The 19,454-nt window shown below is 34.1% G+C and overlaps 1 protein-coding gene across 2 annotated transcripts in view; it reads left to right on the forward strand.

Moving 5' to 3' along the window:
• The first annotated feature begins 4,217 nt into the window (after positions 1-4,217).
• LOC124541038 (serine/arginine repetitive matrix protein 1) overlaps positions 4,218-19,454 on the forward strand; it is a 61,467-nt gene continuing 46,230 nt past the window's right edge. Inside the window, exon 1 of one of the 2 annotated variants that reach the window (XM_047118829.1) lies at positions 4,218-4,348. The gene's annotated coding sequence lies outside the window, so the exon portion shown is untranslated. The remainder of the gene's footprint in view (positions 4,349-19,454) is intronic. The other variant, XM_047118832.1, reaches the window with a different exon arrangement.

Here is a 19,454-nt window from a genome sequence, read left to right on the forward strand (position 1 = left end):
ACTTCGGCCGCGATTCTGTCCGCCATGCGCAGGGACACCCACCCGGTACCCCTCAGTCCTGTACCAATCGAACTAACGAGCGGCCGCGTCTAATTTCGCATTAAATTTAAAAAATCGAAAAAGTGCACAATTGTTACAACATTTCATGGTAAGTAATTTGTTTATAACTATTAGTATATGTTTAGAATGATTATGAGTCGATTGTGTCCTTGAAGTGAATGTATTCAAGTAAAAATACTGAATGATTCGTTCGGTAATTCTTACTGTGTTCGGTTTTAGGTTAGATTCTGTTCAAAAAGTACATGCCGGGCAAAGTGATTTGGGCATAGCGGATACTATATTCGCTTTGCCCGTTGCCTATTCGATTTGCCCTAGTAGAAGTTGAGTGTGACTAAGTAGTATTTATATCTTCAATTGTTTCAGATGGTTTATAAATATAAACGAAAAACAGATCAAGCTCAGTGGAGTGAAGATACAATGATGATTGCTGTGGCAGAATGCAAGTCTGGGGCTCCAGTGAAAACGACAGCTACAAAATATGGCTTACCTTATGCTACACTTTATCGGCATGTGAAAAGTGGTAGTTCATCTGCTCAGCTTGGCCGATTTCGCAAAGTATTTACTGACGCACAAGAAGCCGATCTTCAAGAATATTTAAGAGAGATGGACAGTGTTTTTTATGGATTGACTCGTGAAGATTTCAAAAAATTAGTCTATGTTTACGCAAAGAAAAATAATCTTGCACGTCCACCAAGTTGGGACAAAAATGAGAAAGCAGGAGATGACTGGTTAGCTGGTTTTTTGGGTAGCAATCCATCCATTTGCCTCAGAGTTCCAGAAGCGACTTCAGTTGCCAGGGTTAAAGGCTTTAATCGTCCTCAAGTCGAACGGTTCTACGAGCTGCTGTCGGAACAGGTAGAAAAACACAAGATCGATGGTAGCAGGATATACAATGTCGATGAAACCGGGATACAAACGTCAACAAATAAGCCACCTAAGGTTCTTTCTACTAAGGGTAAGAAGCAGGTAGGGGTCATTGCTAGCACGGAACGAGGACAAACCACAACAATTGTGTGTTGCTGCAATGCATCTGGATCATTTATACCACCATTCATGATATTTGCACATATATGGATGCAAGATCGCCTGTTGGATGGTTCTCCTCCAGAAACACAAGGAACTTGCTCTCCATCTGGGTGGATTAATGGAGAAATATTTTTGGAATGGATCAGGTTTTTTACTTACCATGTACGACCCACTGCAGAGAGTAAGGTTTTACTAATATTGGATAATCATGAAAGCCACAAATTTTATCCTGCCCTGGAGTATGCAAGTCAAAACCATGTAATTCCCTTGTCCCTACCCCCTCACACATCAAACAAGTTACAACCTTTGGATGTTGCCGTATATGGCCCCCTAAAAATATTCTTTGAACAAGAAATAAACCGATTCCAAAAGGCGCATCCAGGAAGGATTGTCAACCAATATGACGTGGCGAGATTGTTCACTCCTGCATATCTGAAATGTGCTACTGCCAACAATGCTGTCAAAGGTTTTCAAACACCCGGTTTATGGCCAATAAATAAAGATGTGTTCGGAGAAGAAGACTACGCACCGTCTTCAACAAGCCTCTGTGATCGTAATGTCGCTAATCAAGATGATGGTCTTCAAACGTTAGCTAATCAAGATAATTCCGAACTCCCTTCGACATCTAGAAAAAGAGCTCAACACGAGGCGGTTGAAACCAACCAATCTGTGACTTTACATGAGGTGGATGATGAAACATCAACTGAAGTTGATAAATCTTCAGGTCCAAACAGTGAGCCGCCAGCTCGTCAGGAAGTAAGTTTGGAATCAAACATTCAAGGATCATCAAGAGGTCCTTCCACATCAAACTTGGTAGCGTTCGAAATGGCTGTTGATGCAGAAAGATCCTCAACACTAAGTCTTAGAAAGTTTAGAAAAGAAAATAAGACTTCAAACAGTTCTAAAGTGTCTATGCCAGAATTAGACAAAGCAACTTTGGTTCCTTCAACGCCTGAAAAAATTGGACCTGAAAAAGATGATTCTACTAAAGATGAAGATGTGGTTTTGAAACGGGACTGTGCCTTGCCTACAGAGATCATATCTTTGCCTGAATTTATTGATTCTACCACAACGTCAATTGTAGATCTCAATGAGCTAGACCCACTTCAAAGCATGATGGATGAAGAAAATGATTCCTGCATGGAAAAAGGTCCAGAACCATCTGCTTCTGCAATTTATTTCAGCCCCAAAGAGATTAAACCCCTTCCAACACCATGTGTGCCAATGAGTACCCGCAAGCGAAAGATACAAAAGTCAGAAGTTCTTACGAGCACTCCAGTGAAAGAGGAACAAAAAGTTAAGTTTACAAAAATGAATACAACTGTATTAAAAAATTTAAACAAAGATTTAGATAAAAAACCAAAAACCAAAAATATAACAAAGAAAAATACCAAAAATTATAAAGTTAAGAAAGCTCAGAAAGAAGATACTAATATAAAATATACTTGTTATTTTTGTGGAGAAGATTATACAGAAATAAACGGACAACCAATAGATGATTGGATCCAATGTAGCTCCTGTAGCCAATGGAGTCATGAAAAATGTACGGCTTATGAAGGAATAGGCTTATTTATTTGTGACAACTGTACTGATTAGTTTTATTGTAGAAAAATTACTTGTGTTCACTTTGCCCTATCATCTTATCCACTTTACCCGGTGGGTTGGGCAAAGCGGATAGATCTCCTAATTTCATATTATTAATAATTTTGACTAAAGTATTAATGTTACGTATTTCTGTTGATTATATTGAAAACTTTAATAAATACTGATTTCTATAAACAAATAATTTTATTTCTATGTCAACTATTTCTGTTTCTACAACACTTCAAACATTAAGGTGTTCACTTTGCCCGGACTTCCCCTAAATATGTAAGGTAGGTAGGTTGGCAAATGGGGCAGCTGATGGTCAACATCGTCAACTATTTTTTCTTTTATTGCCCGTACCTTTTTTACATTATACTTTAATATATTTTGGCATTTTATATCTGGATCTAAGATATTACATATTCTGTTCTCATTTCAAATAAAAGTATTGCATTTTGGCGGGAGAATATTTTGCGATTAGAGGGTACCTACCCAGACGGGATTGAACAAACTACCGTGAAATATATAATCAAAGAAATATTGAATTAACACGCCAGACAATCATGTTACAGATTATATCTAATTAGTAAACGAATAAATTCGATAGAAATTTATATATTTGAAAATATTCCATCAAGACGTCACGTAAAAACATTTCCTTTTTTTTTAATTTATTACTTACTACGATTCGTCAAGACAGCCGTGGTGTTACGTTGCTCTGTCGCATCTCACTATTGTAAGGACGCGTTCAGTATAGTGTAAATATTTAACACCAAAAAGTTTTAATATGACACAATTTGGTTTATAAATATTTAAAAAAAAAAAATTTTGATTCAATATTATTTTCGAACCGGTGTTGCAAAAATTAAATTTATAATGTAAGTTTTCCTATATAATATACTTTTCGTATTGGTGTTTCTTCAACATAATTAAGATATATTTAAAATGTAAATTAAAAAGGGCTTGTAATGGAAAATTTATTTTTTTGGCTTTATTTGTGCTAAGAAGGCATAGATAATGTCGCCAATGTCACGTGCGATGGAAAGGACACTATAAAGATTGAACGGTACGGTCAAGATTACCGTCTAATTCTTTGAAAAATCACTCAATATTATAATTATTGAGGTTTAAGAATTCATACTCAAAAAGACAGATTCACTTACCTGAAAACAGTGATAAATGTAACATGAAAAAATATTTGTCTCGAGATACTTAGTCAACGGAGTATAATATAAAGAAATCGCTGTGTTTTATTCGGTTAAAAATAAATATTCTCTACAATTACCATTTAAACGTTACAGACATCGTACAAATGTCAGGTACTCACTAAATACTCTTTTCAGGAAAGCTAATATGTAATTTAATTAGTCTATTAAATCTGTCAAAATGAAGCACTAGATTAAGGGTTAATTTTTAATGATGTTTTGCATTTTTTTATATTTATAATTAGTTATATTTAATATAAAATTCAAATAATTAAAGTCGCTTTAAATAGCTACCAAATTGAACACGACTTTACAGCAACACTATACCAGTACTGACGACTAAGCAGTCAGTGATTCCAACAGCGCTGAGACGCTTGATCGCGTTACATCACAAGTGTTAAATAAAAACTTTTTCGTTTACAAATTTATAAGTGACATTTCGTGTCGTGTTGACATTTTAGTTTTTTAATTCGGTAAATATATACAGCCTAATTTTAATTACGAATAAATAATTATAGATTAATAAATAAGATATAATTACATTAGAAATTTTATCGTTTATTATATCTTTCTCTTAATTGCAAACGTTTTGCAGTTTTTTATTACAATTTCACTCATGAAATATAGATAAAAAATGTGTTTGGAAAGATTTTTAAATATAAAATGGCTATTATAAAATACTTAAGCTATATCATTATATGTTTAAAGAGTATATATATCTTTTGTATAATTTATATTACCGTTGCATAATACTTTTATGTGTTTTTTTTTTGGTAGTGCAGTATGGACCTGTTCCTTTTTAATGGGGTCGTTGATTTGCATTCTTTTATGGATCTTATTGTTTGGAGAGGTCTTCGTTCGAATTTTAAATTATTTAAATGTTTCTTGGATATACTGTTATGTTTTTTTTTTTTAATTTTAATGAAACGTTTTATTCAATTATGTACGAATATAAACCTCGAAAAGGTCCTCGTTCGAATTTTAACTTATTGAGAAGTCAATTGTTCTTTTTTTTTTAATTTATTCTTAAATCTTATCGGTAGGTTTGTCGTTCGATTTTTAACTTTTATTTATTTGTGTACGAATATAAATCTCGGAAGGTTCTCGTTCGTTTGAGTTACCTTTTTAATTCTGTGTATCTGTGAAATTTATTATAGCTTTATTTTTAATACGTGAAAAGGAGGAGGTTCACAATATCGTATGTGTATAATTATTTTGTTTATGGTCCAATTTTGATAATTCTTGCATTTGATTCAGTACAACTTCTACGAGATTATGTATCATCTCTTCGTGGATTTAATTTATGATTAATATTCTTTTCTTATTTGATCGTTGAGTTATATGCTATAATATATACTATCTATTGTTAAATATGATTTTGAAAGGTTCTAATTTTAAATTTAATAAATCCATTAATAATTCTATATTTTCGTAACTATTGTTATTTTATATAATCTATACTAATATTATAAATACGAGCAACTGTAACTTTTCATGCTTAAACCGCTGAACCGATTTGGATGAAATTTGGTATGAAGATAGTTTAAGTTCCGGGCACGGCAATTACATTTTTTAACAACACAAGAAAACTGTAAGTTCATATTTATTATATGAAATGAAAATAGATTTTCTATTTTCTGTGATTGCAGACTTTCCAATTCGCCGAAAGGCTCTTTCTCGTATAATTGTCAATAATCATTCAAAACTGTACTTGTTTTCATAAAATAAAAACCTAAAATATATACTTCGACGTTTAACGACGTTTTTACTTGGTGGTAGGGCTTTGTGCAAGCCCGTCTGGGTAGGTACCTACCACTCATCAGTTATTCTACCGCCAAATAACAGTACTCAGTATTGTTGTGTTCCGGTTTGAAAGGTTGAGTGAGCCAGTGTAACTACAGGCACAAGGGACATAACATCTTAGTTCCGAAGGTTGGTGGCACATTGACGATGTAAGGTAATATATCTTACAGCGTCATTGTCTATGGGTGATGGTGACCACTTTCCATCAGGTGGCCCATATGCTCGTCCGCCAACCTATAACATAAAAAAAAAAACGAGTAGTGTGTACACAGTTTCATGGTTACGCCACTCCGAGGTCCCGGGTTCGATCGGCCGATGTAGGAAAAGTTCATTAGTTTTCTATGTTGTCTTGGGTCTGCGTGTTTGTACCGTCGTTACATCTGATTTCCATAACTCAAGTGCTTTAGCTACTTACATTGGGATCAGAGTAATGTATGTGATATCCTATATGTAATATATGCTTAGTGGTTATCGTAACAAGCTCCTTACCTATACCTTAATGAATAATTAAAAGTAAGTAAAGTAACTGTAAATTACCCACTGCTGGGCTAAGTCCTCCTCTCCGATTGAGGAGAGGATTGTAGAACGTGCAAGCACATGTGGCAGAATTTCGATGAAATTAGACACATGCAGGTTTCCTCACGTGTTTTCCTTCACCGCCGAGCACGAGATGAATTATAAACACAAATTAAGCACATATATATAGTGGCACTTGCCTGGGTTAAAACCCGAATCGGTTAAGATGCAAGCGTTCTAACCACTGAAAAAGAAAAGATTCGTTAAGATGTAAATTTAAATAAATTAAACTAATGACTGTCACTTCTCAATTTGTTTGTGATAACGTATGTATGCACGCAAAAATATAAATGATTTTCCCAAAAATTGTGACGTACATTCCATTAATACTTGTTATTACATTATTATTATAAAAAGAATAAACTTGTTACGCCTAGTATCCGATTACACAGGGTTAGTAACTCTTTTTTGGGGCAATATATACGTTTTTACAGCAGGATCCCAGAAAACGTTCAACAATATTTAATCATAATATTCAAAAAAATCGTTATAGAGCGTTTGTGTGCTAAAGGATATAACAGCACTAATGACTTTCTAGTTGACTGCACACCTTGGGAATGAGATGATCGCCTCCAGGCTGTTTCAAATAACAAGAATATGTTTATTGCTGTAAATTATACATTGTCATTATAAAAAAAAAAAACCCGCTGAGTTTCTTTCACCGGTTTTTCTCAGGTCTGAGGTATTTAGTCCGAACCGGTGGTAGATTATCGACAATCAATAAGAAAGTGTACACATCTATTTTGAATGAAGGTTTTTGACTTTGACTTTGACTTTGACTGGGCCATCTCAGTTCTCATACTTACAATCAATAATTACAAACTAATAATCCAATTTACATAAAAAATATACGAGAAAACGCATCACGCCCTGTTTCCGCACGGGTGCAATAGTGATACTAGATATATTCTACAGAATTTGTTTATTTACGACATCGCATTAGAAACTTCTAAAATTATCACTGTTTCTTTACTATACTGTCCATGTATTATAAACAAAGTCCTTCCTCTCGAATCACTATCTATTAACAAAACTTACAAATTTTATTTCAAATACTAATAATATGAGCTTTATAATAATGACGAAATGTTTTACTATTTCGCTGTTTTATAACAACGAATTATTACAAAACTAAAATGTTCATTTTTGCAAGCATTTCATTTCCCAATTTATAAATAATTCATTAATTATTTACAACGTCACTTATGTATATATAATTATATATCATAATCTATATAAATAAGTATACTCTATTCCAATCATGACAGGAAAAAGACTAATAGTCAGCATTTGACAGCTAACTGAGGAGATGTTATTGGTCGAGAGCTTGATTGATCTGTGATATTCACTATGGATTTACAAAAAAATGGCGTCTTTTTAAAACTTGTATCAAAATTTTGGAAGTAAAATAAAAGATGGAAATAAGTGGTCAAGTGTAATACCTGTTGACTTCCAAGCAGGATATATTAATATAAATAATTGTATTTAACTAACTTGACTTTGTATTTTTTGTTTTCTGAGTTTCTTGTCGGTTTTTCTCGATAACTACTTTCCGAACCGGTGGTAGCTTCGCTTAATTATAAAATGACGATACAAAAGTGCTTGTAAAAGCCTACTTGAATAAAGTTTATTTTGATTTTTCGATTTTGAGTGTTGTATTATAAATAATGGTATATTAATCATAAGCTCTTACTAGTGCACAATATAGCTGAGTTATTAAAGTTATTAATTTCGGGATATTTACCATGTTTTTTATTTTTGTTCGGTGGAGCTCGATATTTCGACATTGTCTACGAATGTCTTGTTCACGAGACTGAAGTGTGCGGGTAGATGCTGATAATGTTAGAGGTGTCCGTATCGAACTACCTCCTTTCTTGTACGTTTGCTACGTAAACACCGGTCACCACTACTATTGTCACTTTCACCCCTACCATTGTCACTAGTCGAATTTATTTTATGTACACTCGACACTCGATCCCGTGTTTTGCAGACGAAACTCACCGTATCAATTCGCGAATTTTTTATTTTATTTTTATTTTGCGGGGGTTTGCATAATTTTATTATTGGATTCGAACAAAAATAAAAACATGGTAAATATCCCGAAATTAATAACTTTAATAATAAATATAACCATGTTAGTTTAAAATCCTATATAGCTGAGTTATTTTCAAATATCGCGTGTAATACGTTAATCTAAGTTTTGTCTATATTCATCCCTTCTGCGATTGTAGTAGTCTATAGATGTTTTCCTTCCCTCAACCTAGGTACCCATACATCAGATATTCTTTCGTCAAACGGTAGCATCCAGTATTGTTGTCTTTCAGTTCGAAGGGTGAGTGAGCCAGTGTAACAGACACAAGGGACATAACATCACACTGTGCACACGCATTGCTCTTGTAATGGATAATACTTCTTGTGCGCTATTGTCTACGGACGGCGGTCACCACTTACCATCCACCGTATATAATTAAAAATCACATTATTTCTGTATGCACGGGTGAAGCCGGTAGGTTAATTGTAAACGCTGACAGACATAACCACGCGATTGTCAATCTACCTAACGTAATTGATAACCAATGTCTGTCTGTTTGACAGATGTCAAATCAATTATGTCAGAAAGAAAACGGACGTTTAATCATCGTTTATAATTAAAGCGACAGTTTACGACGTCTTCCTACTTAACTGTTTGTTATCCTATAAATTACTAAGTATACTTTTAAATCATCTTTAAATACGTTAATTTAATTGATTATATCATATATAAGGAGTGGCGGATTATATAAATCATTATAATTATATATAAAGCAACCATTTTAAAATGAAACACACTTACAAACATTTATAACTATTATAGAATCCAATAATCATTGGACGTATTATAATATTATGACAGGTATAAAATGAACCGTCGTTCGGTTGATTGTTATTTATGATACAGTTCATGTTATACTGGACATATACACACAAGTTTACTTTCACTGTGGAAGGCCATTTGATATGTTCGCGGTAAAACAAATAGCTTCACGCTATGTTTTTAAATTGATATAAAAAAAATGAAACAGCTCTTTATAAATAGTTCATATTATTCTAGATCTTTCGACATAATCTTCGTATATATAGTGGTTTTAATTGAAATTCTTGATTGCACCACACATCCGCCATGTTGGTTTTATGATTACGAAATAAATACATATATAATTAAATATATATTATTTTATGTATATATATTTGTTTTTCGAAACATTTCTACTTTATAGTAAATTATACTATTTAAAAAAAATCGATAATCTGTTACCTACGCATAGGTACAGCTGGGTCGTTGCTCAGTATTAAATACTAAGGCCATTCGCAAAGGACTAGGAAATTGCCTATAATATTATATTAAAATAGGAGCATAAGAGTACTCTCCATTTCACTCTCTCATACAACCAAATGAACGAGGCTCGATGCTGTAAACACCACGGTACTAAGCGCACCTTATCATATGTCTTAGTTCCCTAAACAGTTTAATAGGTCTGGAGGCCCTAGAGCCACAAAGATCTGGAATCTCTACACTAACCGAGGCGTGGAAACCAAGTAAGCGATCATTTATTTATTTGTATCGGTAACTTTTAAAATATAATAATTCGTAGCATTATTAAAATTTGACTACAAATATATACTTATAAACTCATCGCAATCACTTTTGTTCAAGACACTTGTCCCGGTTAATAAATCCGGCTTTGGCCTTGAGATATATTAACTATTTATTATCTATCTAAAAATTTCACTATCAAAAAATACATTGGTAGAAAAAGCATATTATTCGATACAAGATTTTGTAGATGATAAAAAAGTGTGGAGTTAATACCTGTTGACTTCGAAGCAGGATATATTAATCTAAATAATTGTGTTAACTAACATGACTTTGTATTTTTTAAATGTTGAAAAAGAGTAACTACTGAGTTTCTTGTCGGTCCTTCTCGGTAGAATCTACTTTCCGAACCGGTGGTAGCTTCACTTAATTGTAAAATGACGATTCAAAAGTGCTTGTAAAAGCCCACTTGAATAAAGTTTATTTTGATTTTGATTAACTATTCCTTAAATAACTCTAATCCCAAAGAAAACATATTATTTAAAAAAAATTAAAACTTAACCCAAATAAAATTAAGATACATGTAATATGTATAGAATTAGTAACATATTAATGAACTATCACATTTTATCGGATAATAATTACCTATATAAAAATGTATTAAATGCTCGGCAATACTGGTTAACCCAATAAATGATATTGTAACGCCCTTGAGTTACCGGTTACGGACGCATTTCAAAATTCGTTACACAAGTATCTTACGTAAGCTATAAAACCTATTTATAAGCTGTGGTTTTATAATCTGTGCCAATAATCTTGTAACATGGCGCCTGTCAAATTTTTTTATGTTATTCTGACAGGTAGCCATTCGATTAGGTATATTTCAGTGAAAAGAGATGTATGATACATATCATTATATACAAAAACGATCTCTTCCGGCCGCGTCTGTCAGTATGTTCGATAAACTCCAAAACTACTGAATGGATTTTCATGCGGTTTTCACTGATTGATAGAAGGATTCGTGAAAAAGGTTTAGGTATATAATTTACTAAGTTTTTTGTGTAAATAAGTTGAAATACAACTACAATTGTTAAATATGTCGGAAAAATCAAGCCGTCAGGGAGTTTTCGTATGTCGATTTGACGCGATATCATTGGTCGGTATCATACATATTAAAAAATCTGTTAGACGTAGGCAAACTTTCAATAGGAACTTTGCAAGTGCGCATAAGTCTTTAATTATCTTATTATTTTGTTCTAACTATAACAGGAAAAAAGCTAAATAAACATCATTTGAAAGTAAATTGACGCTAAATCATTGAGAGGTGATTAGTCTATGATATTCACTATGGATTTGCGAAAATTGGCGTTTTGAATGTCGACGAAACTGTTATCGGAATTTTGTAAAAATTAAACTGCAAATAAGTAGTTTTGTTGTTGTATTTGTTGTGTTGCTGTGTTATTGTATTATAAATATAGACATATTAATCACATACTCTTCGTAGTGCACAATATAACTGAGTTATTAGCGAATCGCGTGAAATCGTGAATCTAAGATTTGTTTATATTATTTCCTACTTCCATTAGAATTACCTATAATTATTATTTTGGCAATATAGGTAGGCGGGTTATATATGTATAGAGTTGAGATAGCCCAATATTTAGAACGCGTGCATCTTAAAAGATGATTGCGGGTTCAAATCCAGGCAAGCACCTATGTTTCATGTGCTTAATTTGTCTTTATAATTCATCTCGTGCTCAGCGGTGAAGGAAAACATCGTGAGGAAATCTGCATGTGACAAATTTCATAGAAATTCTGCCACATGTGTATTCCACCAACCCGCATTGAAACAGCGTAGTGGAATATGTTCCAACCTTCTTCTCAAAGGGAGAGGAGGCCTTTAGCCCAGCAGTGGGAAATTTACAGGCTGCTGTTGTTGTTGGGTTTTATGCGCCATCTGATGGTAAGTACCACTCCTCATAAACATTGGCACCAAAAGAACTTTTAATTACTTCTTCCATAGTCAATGCATCAACAACTTCGGAAACAGACTATCCCTTATTACCAATATTTATTTCTTATGTGAATATGATCTTTACACATACGTAATAACTTGTAATATCATATGACCTAATATGTCCCTCAATTTGACACGTCGATTTACATGCACTCGCTTTCTCGGGTTGAACTGACGCGAGAATCTATAGCGATGAATGCTGTCGAACAGCGCGATAGGGAGCTATTTCTATTGGTTGTGTAAATCGGCAGTAATCGGTTTTATTGAATTCGCCGATGCTACATCTAAGTTGTGTCGTATTGTACTTGTTTACGTATAATTAAAACATGCATTTTGTAATTCCCTTAACTAATTATTATGCCTCGTAGCCGAGTGAAAATGTGAAACGGTTCAATCATAACAATATTTATAACTTTGTAATTTCACAAAACAAACAATTTCGTTTATTATATATATCACTAGCGGCCGGCTTCGCACGTTTACGGGTTATCTTTAAGAGATAGACATATCCCATTATTACGATGCATCTAGAGATGACCCAGTGGTTAGAATGCGTGCATCTTAACCGATGATTAAGAAGTAAAACATCATAAGGAAACCTGCTTGTGTCTAATTACATCGAAATTCTGCCACATGTTCATTCCACCAAACCGCATTGGAACAGTGTGGTGGAGTATGTTCCAAGCCCTCTTAATGGAAGAGGAGACCTTAGCCCAGCAGTGAGTAATTTACAGGCTGTTACTTAGTAGGGTTCAGCTAGCGTTTGCAATGTAAGCGAAAAAAGCTTGTTTTTTAACGATATCACATTAGAAACTTCCCAAATTATCACTGTCTTTTACTATATTGTCCATGTATTGTACACAAAAACCTTCCTCTCGAATCACTCTATTACAAAAAAAAACCGCATCAAAATCAGTTGCGTATTTCTAAAGATCTAAGCATACATAGGGACAGACAGCGGTAAGCGACTTTGTTTTATACTGTGTAATTATAATTATACGTAGTTAATTAATATATAATGTTATATAAAAATATAAAAGTGTAGTAATTAAGGTTATTTTTGCTAGACTATATCTTGATGTAGTATCATATAAAAACTAGTTATTTGAAAGAATATAGTTTACTTTTTGAAAATAATAAGTAATAATAAATGTATATATGTGTCATATGGAATCTTATTGCACAATTGGAAACGATTCCAAGGTATGGAATCTTGAAATATTTCTTATAGAGCTACGTGATAGTATTCACATATTTACCTATATTGAATAACTTTTCAATTTGCATGTGTAGGTAGGAAATCAGTCAGGTGCCCTACCTACACAAGCGAATGATGCTGTTGTTGTTGGATGCAAATATTTTTTAAGACATATACATACACATATACAATGTATTATGTTCCTGAAATCATATGGACCACCTGATGGTCACCACAGCCTTAGATAATGGTGCGGTAAGAAATATTAACCATTTACATTACCAATGTAAGCAACCTTGGGAACTAAGGTGTTATATCCCTTGTGCTTGTAGTTAAAGTCACTCACTTTTTACGTGAGCTGAGATGGCCCAGTGGTTAGAACGCGTGCATCTTAACCAATGATTGCGGGTTCAAACCCAGGCAAGCACCACTATACATATGTACTTAATTTGTGTTTATAATTCATCTCGTGCTCGGCGGTGAAGCAAAACATCGTGTAGGAACCTACATGTGTCTAATTTCGCCGAAATTCTACCACATGTGGATTCCACCAACTCGCGTTGGAAAAGCGTGGTGGTATATATTCCTAACCCTCTCCTTAATGGAAGAGGAGGCCTTATCCCAGCAGTGGGAAGTTTACAGGCTGTTACTTTACTTTTTACACAATAATTCTGAGTATTGTTTGACGGCAGAATATCTTAAAAGTAGGTGGTACCTAAACACTACCACGAATGTAACAATGGAAAGAATTTTTTTTTACTGGTGGTAGGACTTCTGGGTAGGTACCACCCGTCTGGGTTGGTACCACCCACTCATCAGTTATTCTACCGCCAAATAACAGTACTCAGTATTTTTGTGTTCCGGTTTGAAGGGTGAGTGAGCCAGTGTAACTACAGGCACAAGGGACATAACATCTTACAGCGTCATTGTCTATGGGTGAAAATAAAACAGGAAATTCAGTAGTGCATCTAGTGATTTTATTTACAAAACCATTTGATTCGATTACTCCACAGTGTTTTGCTCCACTGATCATTGAAGCCGCTATATACAATATCTTCCGTATTGAAATACAAATCTTGTTTAATTTTGTAACGACTCCGATATTCTGTAATAGAACCTTATTAATGATTAATTTTGAAGTAGGCACAATATCTTTGTTCCAAGGTTCTATATATATTATAAATGTGAAAGTAACTCTGTCTGTCTGTCGCTCTTTCACTATCAAACCGCTGTACCGAATTTGATGAAACCTTTTTTTTTGTTTTACGAGGAGGAAAGGCATTTACGCCTCCCGCCCGGCCGGGGGACTGGGACGGGTATGTCCGCGGACTCAGGCCCCGGTTTAGTCCCAAACCGGGGCCTGAGTCCAGGGCTCCGTGCTAGGGCAGAAGGCCCAGTCCTACCCACTAAAACCTCCTCGGGTTTCCACGGGACCGCAAGATGGTGTGACTACGGGAACGCTATAGCTTACTACCGCGGCCCCGCCTGCGGCCGTCTTTCCGACCAATGGCCAAATACTTTGAATGCGTACCTAAGAGCGTGCCTTCCTCCGTTGCCTTAATGCTGGTGGTGTAGCTGATACTAAATTAAACGTAGACTTTATTTATTTGCGACATCATATTATAAACTCATAAAATATTAGTGTTTCTTCATGATATTGTTTATGAATTACATACAAAAACCTTCCTCTCAAATCACTCTATCTATTAAAAAAAAACTCTATCTATTAAATCAAAATCCGTTGCGAAGTTTTAAAAATTTAATATAGGGATATAGGGACAGGGAAAGCGACTTTGTTTTATACTATGTAGGCAGTGATTGATGTTGATTTCGTTTATATTCGTATATATCGTTATAATTATCTGTACTATTTTAATTAAATAGATTTCATTTGTTATAATATATTTTATATTTTTTATCAGCTCCGTGTCGACATATCAAGGGCGCAATTTATTACTAAAGAAAATTATTAGATATAAATTTAATTTATACCCAAGAACAAGCAAGGATAATGACTGTCTATCAGTTTTTTTCAATTAGATCATTATTTGCGGGAATCAACGCCTACTTACAACTTTTGTATCTTTATAATTTTAATATCATTTCTTAGTATAAAACAAAGTTGCTTTCTCTGTGCCTATATCCCTATGTATGCTTAGATCTTTAAAACAACGCAACGGATTTTGATGCGGTTTTTTTAGATAGAACGATTCGAGAGGAAGGTTTTTGTACATAATACATGGACAATAAAGTAAAGTAACACTCATAATTTTAGAAGTTTCTAATGTGATGTCTTAAATAAACAAATTCTATAGTAAATTTAGTATCAGCATTGCTCCCGTGCGAAGCCGGGTCGGGTCACTGGTTGATTATATTTGAGTCTGCCTTATTTTTAGTTTGACATCAATACAATGCAAAAAATGTACTAAAGTTTTCAAAAAACTTCTCAATCTTTTACTATGAGATTCTCGGCTTTCCTTTACTATGACATACATGTATTATACATATAAACCTACCTCTTGTATCATTCTGTTTATTAATGAAAACCGCAAAAAAAATCGAACAATAACTCTTTATATACCTGTACCACCAATAGATTTATGGTTTTTTATGCTATAGGTTTGCGAACGAACATATGTGTCACTGATGGTATGTGGTCAACACCACCTGCCATTGGCGCTGCTAGAAACATTAACCATTACTTACATCATCAATGCGCCACAAATCTTGGGGACTAAGATAAGTTGTGCCTGTAGCTACACTGGCTCACTCGCTCTTCAAACCGGAACACAAAAATACTGAGTACTGTTGTTTGGCGGTAGAATATCTGATGAGAGGGTGGTTCCTACCCAGAGGGTATTGCACAAAGCCCTACCTGCTAGTAAAATATGTATTTGTTTTCGATGGAAGACGAATTTGATAACTAGTTAACAAATAAAATTCCAAATAACATCGGTATTTGAATAGAAAATCAAATAATTACATAATATTAACGACATATGTGTATTTATGTCCGTCGTATAACACTTCGAATACCCGTGACGCAATGTTACTAATGTGCCAAAGATCTTAAACATTTCACAATTTTATTAAAACGACATTTTCTTTTAAAGGTATAAAATCGAAATCATATAGCGAGCACTTTTGAATCGTCATTTAACAATATTAAGTGAAGCTACCGCCAGTTCGGAATGTAGATTTTAAAGAGAGGAACCGTCGAGAAAATCAGTAATTTTTTTCTACATTTAAAAATATAGTCATGTTAGTTAAATACAATTATATATGTATGTAATAATACATATCCTGGCTGTAAGTCAACAAGTAACTCCACGCTTTTTTATGATCTGTATTTTCTGTGTTGAATAATATGCCTTCTTTACCGATGTATTTTTTACAATGAATTTATGAAACGGCAAAGTTAAAAATGTCTGTGGAATTTTAGTATAGAAACGAATACCTTGTCCCAAGGATTTTTATGTGTATTTGTAACCGTGTTATCCCGTCTTTTGATTGGTCGAATTATTAAGATGATTTCGAACGTGCTGTTTGACGTCTTCTGATTGGTAATTTGATTTGATCTTTATTTTATTATTGGAAATATTATCTCTCTATAAAAAAATTGAACGAATAAAAATGGGTTACGTTTGTTTGTTATAAATGAAGCAGAAGTAGTAGTAGCATCCTGTAAATTACACACTCAGGCCTCCTCTTCCATTAAGGAGAGGGTTTGGAACATATTCCAACAAGCTGTTCCAATGTGGGTTGGTGCAATACACATGTGGCAGAAACTCATTGAAATTAGTCTCATGTAAGTTTATTGTTTTTCAACACAAATAAAACACATGAAATATCAACAGTACTGAACTAGAGACAATTTTTTCATTTTATTGTGGGACTTTACGAAGAAGTTTTTACTGATTTTGTGTCTGTGGACTTCCTTGAATGGCTCTTAATTGGTCGTGGAGTTCTTGATTCCTTAGCCAGTCTAAATAGTATTTGACTACTTCATGATAATAATACCATGCTACTTCTAATATGGATTATTACGTAGAATAGGAATACTAATAATAATTAAGCTATTGTGAAATTTCATAGAAATTCTGCCACATGTGCATTCCACCAACCCACATTGGAACAGCGTGATGTTCCAAACCTTCTCCTCAAAGGGAGAGGAGGCCTTTAGCCCAGCAGTGGGAATTTACAGGCTGTTGTTGTTGTCGTTGTAAGCTTTTGAAATATTATAAATGCGAAAGTAACTTTGTTGAACTGACTTTAGTGAAAAAAACTTCAAGCAAGGATATATTTAGTATGGCTGACTCCGTAAAAGCCAGCGAGGTCTTGGCTGATAAATAGTTTTGCACATAAATCTTGTAATGTTCAGTCATAGTAAGAAAACCTTCGTCAGTTTTCAAATTCATTCCTTTATCAAGTCTCTAACTCTTAGTACCTTTTGAATCTAAACGTCAAATCATTGCGACGCAATACGTCATTCTCGATCGGTAAAGCAGATTATCGCTCACACTGAGCACACGAAAATAGATCTTAAGATGACGAACCTTTTCTCACCCCGACTGTACGTTACTGTCTTTGTAGAAATCCAAGATTTCTTAAAGGTTTTTCACGACAATCATTTCAGTTACTCGTGACTTAACAAACAAACAGACTTTGCAATAGTTACATTAATAACTCAATACAAAAACATCCATTTAGTTAGAAAGGATTTTAAGCAAAACGCCAAGGAATTAAATATTGTTTGAAATTGGATCTTATGTGACGTTTAATTTAGTGTGGGACGCGTTCTCGTGTGGTGGATGAGTGTACCACCGTACCTCGTGGTAACGAACCCTTCATTACTTAGTTTGAGAGTTGAGATGACCAGTGGTTAGAACGCGTGCATCTTAATAGATGATTGCGGATTAAATCAATCAAGCACCACTGAATTGAATTCATGTGCTTAATTTGTGTTTATATTTCATCTTGTGCTCGGCGGTGAAGGAAAACATCGCGACGAAATATGTGTGTGTCTAATTTCATATAAATTCTGCCACACGCGTATTCCACCAACCCGCATTGGAACAGCGTGATGGAATATGTTCCAAAACCTTCTTTTAAAAAGCCTTAACCCAGCAGTGGGATTTTACAGGCTGTTTTTGTTATTGTATAAGCTAGTTAACAACTCTATTTACACAATAGCCTTAGTTTTTAAATCTTAACTTAAATTCAAACGTTACTTTAAATTCACTTTCACTGATTACGCAAAAGTAAGGCAGGCTCGCACACCGCATGCTAAGCACTTTGAAATCTAATAATATAACTATTGCTTACTGATCAGGCACGATCTAAGTCTGAAGGCATAAGTGGTTTAATACATGACCAGTCCGAGGATAATAGGCATTTGTTTTAGTTTCATTTTGTTACCGCTAGATGGCGTTATCGGTAGTACTATCGCGCCATCCGACGCTATTCGTCGCTATAGATTCTCACGTCAGATCAACCCGAGAAAGCAAGTGTACGTAAATCGACGTTTCAAATTGACGAATATAATATAATAAATTAATAAAAATATAAATATGAGACAACATCACATACATTACTCTGATCCCAATGTAAGTAGTTAGCACTTGTGTTATGGAAAATCATAAGTAACGACGGTACCACAAACACCCAGACCCAAGACAACATAGAAAACTAATGATAATCTACATCGACTCGAGAATCGAAAACGAGACCTCGGAGTGGCGTACCCAGGAAAACCGGTGTACACACCACTCGACCAAGGAGGATGTCTATAATTGAATTAACGAAATGTTTATACAGGTATATAAGTGGGCAAAACTCTATATGATAAATATGAGTTAGGTATATGTGCCAGGCTTTTATATATTTATATATCCCTTTTTGAGGTTCAAATTCAGTTAGATCCATACAAAAACAATTCAAATTGAGTTCAGTGGTTTGTCCGTAAAAGCGTAACATAAATTACTTTCACATCTATAATATTAGTATAGGTAACAAAGAAACGAACGAACAAAAATAACATTATATAATAAAATATGTCTGTTCGTATGTTCGGAATAAACTCCAAAACTATTAAACATTCTCATGGCGGTTTCACAAATAGATAGAGAGATTCATAAGGAAGGATTAAGTATATAATTTATGAAGGTTTTTGTGTAAATAAGTTTAAACAGAACGTTTTTAAACATGGCGGAAAAAATATGTCCACCCGTCCGAAGCCGGGAGTGGCCGCTTGTATAAATATAACTACGTAATTACGTCACACGCGTAAAGCCTTATAATGTTATTGTCGAAGTGAATTTGTCGTGATAAACGTACAATTGTATACATTTTCCTTTTCTGGTTAATTCAGACACATAGAGTTACACGTACGGACATAATTGTCTATGTAAT

This window comes from Vanessa cardui, chromosome 27 (genome assembly GCF_905220365.1).
Source record: "Vanessa cardui chromosome 27, ilVanCard2.1, whole genome shotgun sequence".
Lineage (NCBI taxonomy): Eukaryota > Metazoa > Arthropoda > Insecta > Lepidoptera > Nymphalidae > Vanessa > Vanessa cardui.